We start from the raw sequence: 14,285 nt of genomic DNA, 5'->3' as shown, positions 1-14,285 counted from the left end.
ATTTTTTTAATGCAAAATCCGATCCTATTTGAGTTATTTTAGACAATTAATCATAAGTAATGAGGACAATTGCACTGTATCTGATAAAATTAAGTGCAATACTTGATGAGAATAAATGTGAAAATTCCATTTTAGGAATTTTTAGTAAATTTTAAAAATGGTTCCGTTTCAAAAAAAAAGCAAAGAGGTGTCCTTTTGTGTCTAAAATGATCCAAATTAGATGAAATAGTGATTTGTTTAAAACACTTGAATGTAAATTTATAAGAAAAGGTTATCCAGATGCTTGGATTATACTCAGATCTGTAGTGGGTCATTTTTGTGTCTGAATCTGTTCGAAATATTTTACTTTTTTGCTTGTGTCAACCAAGAATTCATTATTTAAGACTAAAAATTTTTAGAAATTATTGAGGAATATCATTTTAAAATCCTCGAACCCCAAAAAAGGGGTTTTATAACTTGATAAGGGGTTGACCGCTATGTGTGTGTGTGTCTGTTCGTCTGTCTGTGGCATCGTAGCTCTTAAAGGAATGGACCGATTTCATTTCGTTTGAAAGGTAGTTTAATGAAGAGTTTTCTTAGCTATGTTTCAAGCGCAAGTTTAGGGTTCCGTACGCGGAAAAACTAACAAATACACGTTGATTGTCAAAATCGGTTCTAGGGGAAAACGTAATTTAATGGACAGTGTTCTCAGGTATGTTTCGAGTGCGAGTTAAGGTTTCCGTAAAAAATTTGTCGGAAATTTTTTTAATTTTATAAATTTTACTTTTTATTAGTCATCATTTAATAAATAAAGAACAATACATTTTGAAAGATATTGTCTCTTAAAGATTGTCCTCGTTTTAGTATCTGTTTTAATAATAATCATAATAATAATAACACAATTATAACATTATCAGTATTTTGTCTTTTGTTTTCAACGATCCAAAATTTAAGTATAGTTTTATAAGTTATAAGTTTACTGATAATAAATATTATTACATGTTAGAAATATGTATCGTGGTGGTGTAAGTGATTAAATACAAACAGCGACTTGAGTTAAGATGCGAGTATGGGCGGTTTTTTTTTTTTTTGAACGTGGGAAATACTTCAAATTTATATCAAGGATGTACAAATTAACAAACAAAACTCCAAATATTTATTATTTATTTTTGTGAATATTTTAAGCCAAATTGTTCTAAATCCATTTTTCTTGGGCGAAAAACCATTCATTAAACCTTCGAGCAACCATTCAGGCTATAAGAAATGACTAAATATTAACAAAAACTTGTTACAAAACAAACCCACCGAAAAAAAATTGATTTTTGAATCACTTTTTGGCTAGGAAAGACTTAAATTCGAAAACTTTCCGATTTATTGTTAATATAGAAATGATTTTCAAAATGTTCCCTCGGAAATTTTTGTATCTAGATGAGCGGAAAATGATTCTTTAAACGCAATTTTTCCTAATTCCTGACTTTTCGGGTGCAGCTTTTTTATTTATAAACTGAGATGTATACAATTGCAATTTTTTTCTTGTAGAGCAACAAGCCTCGGTAGCGCAGTAGGTAGCGCGTAAGTCTCATAATCTTAAGGTCGTGAGTTCGATCCTCACCCGGGGCATTTTTTTTTCTAACAGGAGGGTGTTAAAGGTTTAACTTATGTATGTATTTGTGTGTCTGTGTGGCATCGCAGCGCCTAAATAGATGAAACGATTTAGGTTTTATTTGTAAGATAATTTTTTTCGTACGCGATAACAACTAGAACAGATGTGATGGTTTTATAACAGATTAGCAGATTTTCTTGAAAGAGTACTCTCGATCAGGCCTGATTTTGTTACGATATTTTCGATTTAATTAAATTTTACAATTTTCAAATTAAAAACGCGTACATTTCTTACAAAACTTTTCCATAGTTGCATAAGATACTAAATTTTCATTTGAGAATGATAAAATATTTTTAAAGAGTATGTTTTTTGTCGAATATTTGTTCATCCTTGATTAATGCTTTACAAATAAATAATATATGATATATAAAGTAGCCTAACATATAAAATTATTTTTATTATAACATATTAAAACCAAACTTTAAACTGATTATTTTATTATTAATATTATTATTAATAAATAATATAAATATAACAAATATTAATATATGATTTAAACAAAACTAACTATAATAAATACATATCATTCATTCTATAATTAATTATTATATATTTTATATAATTATTCAATAATTATTATTGATTGAATCATCGTACGAACAACGCAACGCGATTTAAGTGAAATTGAATACGTTCTGATCGGATATTGTATCATTTAATTTATTGATTGAACTCAGGAAATTATTAGTCATTAAAAAAAAAACAGGATAATTGTGTCATCATAGGAAATTTTAAAATTAATTTAAGTGATTTGAGAGTGAAAGTGCATTTTTTTTTATTAATAATTTTTGTTTAAAATTTATTTTTTTATCTTATGAAGGTGAGTGCAAAGTATATCTTTTTTTTATGAATGAATTAAGGAGGTTGATTCTTTGAAACAAAATAAATTAGATGAAACGGGAATTGTTGTGTCTGGATTGACATTTATCGCCGTATTAAAACAAATTTGAAATCTTAAAAACGTGAGTTTTTTCTTTTAATTTCAAACTTTATGCTTTATTACTGAATCATTAAGGATGGACAAGCACTAGGGCAATTTTTTATAAAAGGATTTATTTATTTTTCATGAAGTTGGACTGAGTCTAAATTAATTAATTTTGAGAATTTTAGGGGATGTTATCCGTTTACTTAAATAACTGACTTCAAAAGTAGGCATATTTAACATTGGTTTTATAAGAATACTGTAGATGGATGATATGTTTTTATTAAATTAAGATGTGCGTTATAAAAACTCGTGTAATTTGTTCACCAGCACCCATACTTCCTAGTTCAAATTGTTTTTGTTTTAAATTTTTAATAATTGATATCAGTATGACAATGAATTTTTTTTTGGGGCTTGTTTATTAATAGCGTATGATAAAATACAATAGATTGTTCTCTTTGACTAACAAAAAAAAAATGTTTTGAGTTCTTATAAAAAAGATAAAGAATTATTATATTTTGGTTGTGAAAAAAAAATAATAAACAATTTCATTCATTAAAATTATTGTTATTTATTTTGATAAAATAATAATATTTAATAATATATGTCTAAGATAAAACTATAACTTTATGTTTATGAATAATGGAAATTATATTTGGATGACATATTAAAACTTATTTTAGCAGTCAAAAACTGTAAAATTCTCTTTGATTCTCTTGGATATAGAAAAACTGTTACCCAAAAGAATTTGTTGCCCCAAAAAAATCAAAAATAAAACGAAAGATCAGTAATCGAAACTATTCTGCTTTTAATCGAGTCTCGATTATCGAAATTTTTCTGAAAATGCGCCCGAAATGTTTATAACTTCGCGTAGGCTTTTTTCTCGTCAGAAATCACTACTTCAAGAAACATAATCATTGGAGGAACTATCTGACACCGAATCTAAAATTCATAACAGGAGAATTGGATGAGATGTTTTCCCTTGCTTCTAGCATAATTTCATTAATCGAGCCCACTTTATTAACGTAATCAACACAAATGATTAGAGAGTTAAAAAATTAATCTTCAGTTTGATAAAAATTTCGATTGATTATTTATTTATTTTTTAAGTAAATATTAGGATTATATTTTTATTGAGGATAATTTTATCATTTTATCATCATTTTTTTTAAGTGTAGTAGCCTTAAGTAACTTAACATTTCTTTAAGTGTACTTAATTTACCTACTGATAATTAATTTAATTAAAAGGTTTTGAACTTGATTGATAAATGAAAAAAAAATTTTAATTACAAAATTAAAGGAAACGAATTTCTAAGGATTTGTTGATATCTCGGAGCTGCTGTAAATTTGAGACGCTGTTATGTTATCGTCATAAAATAATTATACTTAAGCTCTCATTTACTCAAAAATAATTTCGCTCTCAAAGATTTGTACGTTTAAATATTTCTACTTTTACAGATTTCTACTTGTAAAAGATCCTTCTTTTAAATAATTAAATTTTCAATTACTATCAATTTCATTGATTTGTCATTTCTTTGCTTAAGTATGTTACAGAAAATCGTTTGTGCAAAAATTTTCTGACTAGGAAAGATTTTGTTTGCGATTTTTCTAGACAATAAACGATAATAATATCAAACAAGAATAGTAGTTTATCTATAAACAAGAAACTTTGATAATAAATACCGATAATTAATAACTGTAATATAAATAAAATGAATAATAAATTGATAAAATTAAAATATTAGTTATTTTATGAATCAAAATATCTTTTAATTGATAAATATCCTTTTAATAAATTCATAATTAATATTAATAAATAAATAATGATATATATAATTTTAATAAATAAACATTATATCAATAATAATTAGATGTGATCAATATATACGTATATATGTATTGTTATAAATAGGAAATTATATTTAACCCTTAACTGGTGGCGTATTTCAATTCCGATATTATTTTTGTATGTTTAAATACATGAAAGATTAAAAGTTAAAAAAAGCAAAAAATTTCAAAAAATCGATTCGTTTCCGTTTTAGTTTTCGATTGAATTAAAAAGTTCTTGAGTAAAAACCGATAATTACTCCAAAATAAAGTATACGGGAGAAACCATCAAAAATTCTGAAACAATAATCAATTGAACTAGATTTTTGAATTTTTTTGGATCAAAATTACTCCAAAACAGAAGTTGTATTTGATTTTCCCGATTTTTTAACTGTATTTTCGCGTCAATTATAAGTGCTTGTTATGTATAGATGTTATTTCAGAAGGTGTACTTGGTGCATTTGACCAGAACTGTTCTATACATGATGATCTAATGCGTTTTGGATTCATTTGTTCGTATAACTCTATAATCTATTAAGTGTTTAATTGATATCTATTAATAAATTTATTGAACGACAAATATAAAATAGAAATAGATTAATAAATAAACTATCTTATACATATTTCATTAACACAAACATATCTTAATATATATATTTCTTGTGTGCGTGTGTATGTAATTGAACTCCTCCTAGACGGCTGGACCGATTTTGATGAAATTTTTTGTGTGTGTTCGTGGAGATTCGAGAATGGTTTAGATTTACAATTTGGTCCAGTACAACTGTTTTTGAGGGCTCCGTACCAAAAAAATGAATTTCATTAAATGGTGGGAGCGCATATAAATCATATCACATTATGTATACTATGTGTACTATGTATTTTTAATAGTATTCAGGTATTGTCAATAGGCATTTATTAGAGCCATATGCGAGCGCAGCGAGCTCTACTATCAAAGGTCAGGCCAAAGGTCGAAGGTCAGGCCACTCCAATAAATAGGAGTTAAATTGGGGTTTAGCGGGATGGGTTTAGCGGACAGGTTAAACGTAGTATAGGTATTCATGAATTGGAGTTATTTTTTTTTTCGGGACAACGTCCGTCGGGGCCGCTAGTTATATATATATATATATTATGTTTATGCAATAAATAATATAATTATATGTTACAATTACAAAAGATAACAATACAAATATATGATATGTTTAAAAATTATTATTAATATTAGTGTTATTGTTATGAATGAACGCTTATCAAGATGACTTGGCATCTGTATAAATATACATTTGTATTTATATACAGGATGTTAATCAAGTTCGTATATATTCATCACTTAGCGATATATATCGAAAATATTATGAAACTTTTTTGGGGCTTCTCGTGAATGGTTTCCTTGGAAACTATTTAAGTGCAGCTCGAGGCGGTGACCCCCATATATTGTCATTTATATAGATACTTGTTGAAATAAACAATACACTTATTAAAAAAAAAAACCAATGTTTGAAAAACTGTTGTGTTGAGCTCGAATCGATCAGCAATACAAAAGACTTTGTTTTAACTTGTAAAATATATTAAATTTTTAGCAAAATCATCTTCGTACAAAAATATCATAATAAAACCTATTGTGATGAGATATTTGAATTAAAATCACACCTACATTGGTTATCGATATCCTATATTAAGTGCGGTTGCATCGATATCTTTATTATAAGTATATTAGGCTTTGATTTTATTGGAGTTTTAGAGAGCTGTAATCTGAGATTTTAGCTATTATTTTGATAAATTTTTGTTTCAAATTTCACGAATATTACACGGCGCATTTTCTTGCATCTTCAACGGCTTCTAATGATTAATTTTGACCACACCATAATTTACCGTTGATCACACTATAGTGAAACTTGGATAACTCTCACCAAATCTACTTTAAGATACTACCCCTGTAGGCATGTAATTGTAAAAGAGAATGATTAGATCATTAAAAGAGTAGGCTACGTTTTATTAGACAATTCATTCAAACATTTGAATACAATTGCTGTAAATTACTATGGTTTCTAAATATCCACGACTGTTGAAACCTAGTTTGAGCCTAGTTTAAACTTAGTTTAAACATGTTATCATAGCTTTGTTTAAAGGCACCGTAGTTTCGCATGAAAAAATTTCTTTATATTCGCCGTTTAGTGGAGACACGTTTTGTGCATCTTTCTGTTCAATATGGCTCAAAATTAAAATTGAATACCTAGTCTTCTAGAAGAAATTGATGAATGAAAGAAGATAATTATGTGGTCGAAAAGTAAAAGGGGGGATAATTACTACAAACCACTTTGTAATTATAAGGTATAAATATTAATAATTTGTGGTTATTATATTAATCAATGACACATTTTATAAACTTCCTGGCGAATCAAACCAAACTAAACGAACACACGAACAGTTTATTGTATAAAGTAAACAAACATTTTTATTAAAACATCTTTTCAATGGAATCTAATCACAATCATAATATAATAAATATAGGATATTGGTGATAGATAATTAATTAATTAATCGATAAATTAATTATACAGGAAAGGCCATTGTGTATTTTAAAAACAAGTGAAAACAAACAATTGACTTAGTTAATTGTTGAAATATCATGTATAAACAGGGCTGATTACTCTGTCACATTACACATGCATACATGTCACACATATATAACTGATATACCCATATAATAATACAATTTGCGCATAATAAGCGCTGTCACGGATAAACAGTGATGTTTACGAAAAAAATGTTTTAAACAAAAGTTGTTTATTTTTTTATAAGAAACATTTTTTAAATCGAAACTTTTGTTCTATCTCTAACAGTTTACAAGATGGGTCCTACGGACCCAAGACCCAATTAGCCAATGGTGCTCATTTACGAACTCAATATGACTTTTTACGTCCTCAGCACGGATAGACGACAGACGACAGACAGACAACCGGAAATAGTTCGGTAATTTTATGAACACCTATACCCAAATTTTGTTCATATTCATCATCAATAGTTTTAAGCGTTACAAACTTGGGACTAAACTTAGTATACCTTGTTATATTGGTATAATAAAATAATAAATACCTACAATTTATTAGCAAATCAATTGTTTTAAAAATTTTTAGATTTGTTTTAAAATTTTCAAAAAACAATGGAGGTGTTTAAATGAGAATTCCAACATATTGGATTCCAATCCACACAATCTTTTTGTGTAAAAAATATTATATTACAAGAAATTATTCTCTTTTGAAAAATTACAATACAGAATATAAAGTTTTTGTAAAGATTTATTTTCAATAATTGTAAATAAATATTATTGATATTAAATTAATAATATTATATTTTTTAATATTGAATAATAATAATAATTATATATTTTATTATTTATTTATTTATTTTTTTTGTATTTAAGTAAAATGAAACAGCTACATACGTTTTTCAAACAAAAAAATCGAATAATATTAAAATAATTTTTTTTTTTAATGAAATTAATAATCTTTTATATTATATTTATTTTTACACTCTGTATATATGAAATATACATAGTATATTAATTTTAGTCCCAAGTTTGTAACGCTTAAAAATATTGATACTATGACCAAAATTTTGGTATATGTGTTCATAAAATTACCTAATTAGTCCATTTCCGGTTGTCTGTCTGTCAGTCTGTCTGTCTGTCGTCTGTCTGTCCGTCTGTCATCACGTTTACTCAAAAACGTAAATGAGCAACGTGGGTCAATTGCGTCTGTGAGAGCGCATTTTAAGTATTATTTTTGCTTTGAAAAGTAATTATTCAAATAAAAAACTTTGAAAAACGTGTCCAGAAGCTTTCAAAAAAGTCCATGAATTATCTTAACCAAGCGAAGTGTCTAAAATTTTTTCAACTTTCAAGTGTTTCCTACCCAATATTCAAAACCTAAACCACACACTACGATGAAAAAAAAAAAACCGCTATCAATATATAAACGAACTTCGATGAATTGTTTCAAAAATTATCTCAAGCGTAAACAAGAGCCCATAATTTATTCTGACTATAGACAATCAATACATAATATATTAATTCATTGAATGAATTGTCTTTTACAAAAAATAATTCGATAATTTTTGTTCTCTTTAACATCACAAAACAATAAAAAATCTATTTTTTCATGAGTGCGTTCCTAAGTACCACAACTGCAAAAACGTTTAGTTGTTTTTCAAAAATGGTTTTTTTGATTGTTCATTTTGTTTTTGTTCTGTGTGAAAATAATAGTTTTTGTAAAATGTATCTATGAACTAGCAAGCTGAATTACGAACGGCTCCATACATTAACCCCCTTCATCAATTTAAATATTGAGATACTTCAGTTATAAATATTCATATTTTTTTGTTGAGGGGGTGAGATTTACTACAAGTGAAGAGGGTTGTAAAATATATATTTCAATTATTATTTATTATTATCAGTAAATTGTTAATAATTGATGTAGTTTAGTGAGTTCGTTTTTTTTTTTTTTAATTGAGTAAAAAACGTATGTATATGTTGTACAGAGCTTTGGTGAAACATTGAAGGGTTAAAAAGACAACAAATTGTACATACAATTCCTTCAATCCTTCAATGGTTCAGGCTTTAAAAATATACGAGCATCAGAGAAAGTTTTGGATAACAGGTTGCTCGATGATTTAAATTAATAAAGGACTTCGAAAGTAGGCTTTGATGGATAAGGCTTTAATGTAAACTAGGCTTCGAAGTAGGCGAAGGTAGATTGATGCATAATATTTTTTCATAGATTTCTGCCAAAATAGAAACAGGAATAAAATTTTTCGATATCTGGAGTAATTTTCAAAATATCGAAAAATTGCAAATTTTTTTTAATTATGTAGCTTTCTAATGAATTCGACAATTTAGATACGTGAAAATCTAGGAAATTCTTTCTTATTCTAGTCAAAACTGGTACTAATCCGTGAGTGGCTTCCTTTTGGCGAGTCTACCAAACTTTGTCTCTACAAATTTTTTCGATAGCCCTGCGTACTCAAATGAGCACGATAACGTCATATTTAAGATATAACGGCTGATTTTTTATACTTGAATATTTAAATAACTCCCTGTACTATGTATGGTATACATAGTATATACACACCCCTTTACAACAAGTCTTCTCGAAAAATATTCGAATCGTTTAATGGTAGAGTAGGATATTTAAACGTTGGTATTCGTTGTTGCTCAAGTTTTTTTTTTTTTTTTTTTATTCCAATGGAATATGATGACGAGTGGAGTCTCGTTCATTATAATTTTTTCTTTTTTTTTTTGTGGTATGATTTTTCTAATACCAAGATAGAAATTTTGTTTAAATTATTGAGGCAATCATTGTCATGCGATATAAGTACAATTTCATACTTGGTTTATCAAAATTGGATATAATTTGGATGTGATAGAGCAAAATTAAATTTTGTGAATTTTGGTGACGTCATTAAGTTCAAAAATTCAATTTTTTTGATATCACATCCAAATTTTATCCGATCTAAATGTAATTTTTTTTGAAACCCACTAATTTTGGATCCACCTTTTCATCTGTGTTCTTAGTTTTTCGCTACCGACCACCCTTCCGCTAAATTTCGGATCCAGGGTACCACTTTCTTAAAACTAGTTAATGATAGGGTAAATTTGACCACAAATTTGAAAAGTATGACCCAAATTTAGTAGAATTCCATACTTGGTTTATCAAAATTGGATAAAATTTGGATGTGATAGAGCAAAATTAAATTTTTTGAATTTTGATGACGTCATCAAGTTCAAAAATTCAATTTTTTTGATATCACATCCAAATTTTATCCGATCTGAATGAAATTTTTTTTGAAACCCACTAATTTTGGGTCCACTTTTTCATCTGTGCTCTTAGTTTTTCGCTACCGACCACCCATCCGATAAATTTCGGATCCAGGGTACCATTTACTTAAAACTAGTTAATGATACGGTAAATTTGACCACAAATTTGAAAAGTTTGACCCAAATTTAGTAGAATTCCATACTTGGTTTATCAAAATTGGATAAAATTTGGATGTGATAGAGAAAAATTAAATTTTTTGAATTTTGATGACGTCATTAAGTTCAAAAATTCGATTTTTTTGATAACACAGGCAAATTTTATCCGATCTTCTTGGGATTTTTTTTGAAACCCACTAATTTTGGGTCCAACTTTTCGTCTGTGTTGTTTGTTTTTCGCTACCGATCACCCTTCTGCTAAATTTCGGATCCAGGGTACCACTTTCTTAAAACTAGTCAATGATAGGGTAAATTTGACCACAAATTTGAAAAGTATGACCCAAATTTAGTAGAATTCCATACTTGGTTTATCAAAATTGGATAAAATTTGGATGTGATAGAGCAAAATTAAATTTTTTGAATTTTGATGACGTCATTACGTTCAAAAAATCAATTTTTTTGATATCACATCCAAATTTTATCCGATCTGAATGAAATTTTTTTTGAAACCCACTAATTTTGGGTCCACTTTTTCATCTGTGCTCTTAGTTTTTCGCTACCGACCACCCATCCGATAAATTTCGGATCCAGGGTACCATTTACTTAAAACTAGTTAATGATACGGTAAATTTGACCACAAATTTGAAAAGTTTGACCCAAATTTAGTAGAATTCCATACTTGGTTTATCAAAATTGGATAAAATTTGGATGTGATAGAGCAAAATTAAATTTTTTGAATTTTGATGACGTCATTACGTTCAAAAAATCAATTTTTTTGATATCACATCCAAATTTTATCCGATCTGAATGAAATTTTTTTTGAAACCCACTAATTTTGGGTCCACTTTTTCATCTGTGCTCTTAGTTTTTCGCTACCGACCACCCATCCGATAAATTTCGGATCCAGGGTACCATTTACTTAAAACTAGTTAATGATACGGTAAATTTGACCACAAATTTGAAAAGTTTGACCCAAATTTAGTAGAATTCCATACTTGGTTTATCAAAATTGGATAAAATTTGGATGTGATAGAGAAAAATTAAATTTTTTGAATTTTGATGACGTCATTAAGTTCAAAAATTCGATTTTTTTGATAACACAGGCAAATTTTATCCGATCTTCTTGGGATTTTTTTTGAAACCCACTAATTTTGGGTCCAACTTTTCGTCTGTGTTGTTTGTTTTTCGCTACCGATCACCCTTCTGCTAAATTTCGGATCCAGGGTACCACTTTCTTAAAACTAGTCAATGATAGGGTAAATTTGACCACAAATTTGAAAAGTATGACCCAAATTTAGTAGAATTCCATACTTGGTTTATCAAAATTGGATAAAATTTGGATGTGATAGAGCAAAATTAAATTTTTTGAATTTTGATGACGTCATTACGTTCAAAAAATCAATTTTTTTGATATCACATCCAAATTTTATCCGATCTGAATGAAATTTTTTTTGAAACCCACTAATTTTGGGTCCACTTTTTCATCTGTGCTCTTAGTTTTTCGCTACCGACCACCCATCCGATAAATTTCGGATCCAGGGTACCATTTACTTAAAACTAGTTAATGATACGGTAAATTTGACCACAAATTTGAAAAGTTTGACCCAAATTTAGTAGAATTCCATACTTGGTTTATCAAAATTGGATAAAATTTGGATGTGATAGAGAAAAATTAAATTTTTTGAATTTTGATGACGTCATTAAGTTCAAAAATTCGATTTTTTTGATAACACAGGCAAATTTTATCCGATCTTCTTGGGATTTTTTTTGAAACCCACTAATTTTGGGTCCAACTTTTCGTCTGTGTTGTTTGTTTTTCGCTACCGATCACCCTTCTGCTAAATTTCGGATCCAGGGTACCACTTTCTTAAAACTAGTCAATGATAGGGTAAATTTGACCACAAATTTGAAAAATATGACCCAAAATTAATATAATTCCATACTTGGTTTATCAAAATTGGCTATAACTTGGATGTGCTAGAGCAAAACTAATTTTGGGTCTATTACAAGATCATGGTATAAAATGTAATTAAAGTCTTCGTAAAAATAGTCCATAAATTTAACTAAAAAATAAACCTTGCATATTAAACGATGCTAAACGATGCTAAAAATATGAAAGATATTATTATTATTATTAAAAAAGCTTCAACTCTCTACAGCCACCACTAAAACTCTCTTCTAAATATGTTTAACAGAGTCGAGTCGAGTCGTCATCCAATCTGGAAGCGTAGCATACATTTATATATATATATATATATATATATATATATATAGCGTAGAATAGCATTAATGTACGTAGAGAGAGAGTTGATGTGTTCGTTAAATGTAGGCCACTTGTTATACACATGGTTTCATTCTTAATGGTTGTTTAAAAAAAAAAAAAATTATTATATAAATATTAAAAAATTATTTTTATTTAATATTTTAAATGCGAAAATGATGATTATTTTATATGAGAGATTAAAATTGAGTGCAAAAGAGATGCCATGATGTTTTTTATTATTATTGATGATGACGAAGAATTTAAAAACATCATGTTTTACTTCCGTTTATATGGACCAAAGAGGCCAATTTAAAACAGCCTTTTCTTGAAAGTCAAACTGCCAAATTTTTACTATGTACTAAACTTCTGCAAATCTTAGTTCGCGTAAAAGTAAATATTAGGTGGTTTCACCCATTTTTCTCTCGTGGAAAACCTTCTGTCTGGGGTTGTCTTGGACAACTCGGTAGGAAATACGATCCTTTTCCTATAATTTATGTAGGTACTTTAAATTAAAACAAAAAAATTATTTTTAATTGAACATGGCCTGGTGTGGCTGACCCAAGACCACAGTCTGATTGAGAATACTATTAATATTTCAAGATAATAAACCATAAAAAAGTGTCGATCGGTCTGTATAAAAATTTGTCGGAATCTGACCCTTTTTTTCTAAGATTTCCATTAGCCGAAGGCGCGAAAACGGCCATAGATTCAAAATAAATAAAATTGAATTTGATCGTATCAACGATAATTCACTTTGATTTACTCCGAATTGTAAAGATTCCGAAGTTTTCCATTTCGTTATAAATGGAAGTCAAGAGAAAATGTTGGAGAAAAAAATTTTTTCATATTCATAACAAAAATATGATTATTACATTTTTTTTTTCACAAAAAAAAAAATTATTATTTTTTATTAAGGTAAAAAATAAAATGAAATTATCATTATTATTATTAATAATAATTAAATTTAATGAACTTTCAAATTATTGTATGTTATTTTTATTTTTAAATTAATTATTAAAAATGAATAAAGTCTTTTATTTTATATCCGCGTGGTAAAAGTAATGCTTACCATCCGAATAATTCATTCCTAATGAAAATACGATTCAATTAAATAATATGTTTGTTTCCCAAGATTTTCTCAAACTGGAATTTTGTTCGGTGATGATTTGGTTTTCTTTAGGTGGGTCCGATTTTCTTTAGGAGAGTAGTTTTTGTGTTTTAACCATTAAAATTTACTTTTGTAGGCAAATTTATGGCACCCTGGACTAAATTATTACAATTTCCGCACGATTATCACGTTTCAACAAATATCAAATAAACAAACTCGAATTCTTTAGCTTTATTTTAGTCGTTATTTTTGTCGTATAGATTTGTTTTGTATCGCAATGGAGGCGATTTAATTTATTTTTTGTTATGATTATTAATTTGAGAGGATGTGTAGGAAGTTAATTTCACATTTTTTCAGCTCGATAATGATCTTAATTATACGTGTGTGCGCTGGTGTGATTACTCGCTTTTGTGTCATATCAAACAAACAAACAAAAATGGTATAATTTTACACATCTTCTCATATTCAAGGTGGGCTAATTTTTTTAATTTTTACAAAAATTTTTTTGTTATTTAATATTATGAAGATTATATTATTCTCTTCGAAATTAACTCC

General features: G+C 27.8%; 1 non-coding gene across 1 annotated transcript; it reads left to right on the top strand.

Annotated features, from left to right (window-relative positions):
- The first annotated feature begins 1,526 nt into the window (after positions 1–1,526).
- On the top strand, positions 1,527–1,599 carry Trnam-cau. Its single transcript has one exon. It is a non-coding gene; the product is annotated as a tRNA-Met (tRNA).
- Positions 1,600–14,285: the final 12,686 nt, after the last annotated feature.

Source organism: Chrysoperla carnea, chromosome 5 (genome assembly GCF_905475395.1).
Source record: "Chrysoperla carnea chromosome 5, inChrCarn1.1, whole genome shotgun sequence".
Lineage (NCBI taxonomy): Eukaryota > Metazoa > Arthropoda > Insecta > Neuroptera > Chrysopidae > Chrysoperla > Chrysoperla carnea.
The sequence above is the reverse complement of the archived record's forward strand: the minus strand, read 5'-3'. Positions and strand labels throughout refer to the sequence as shown.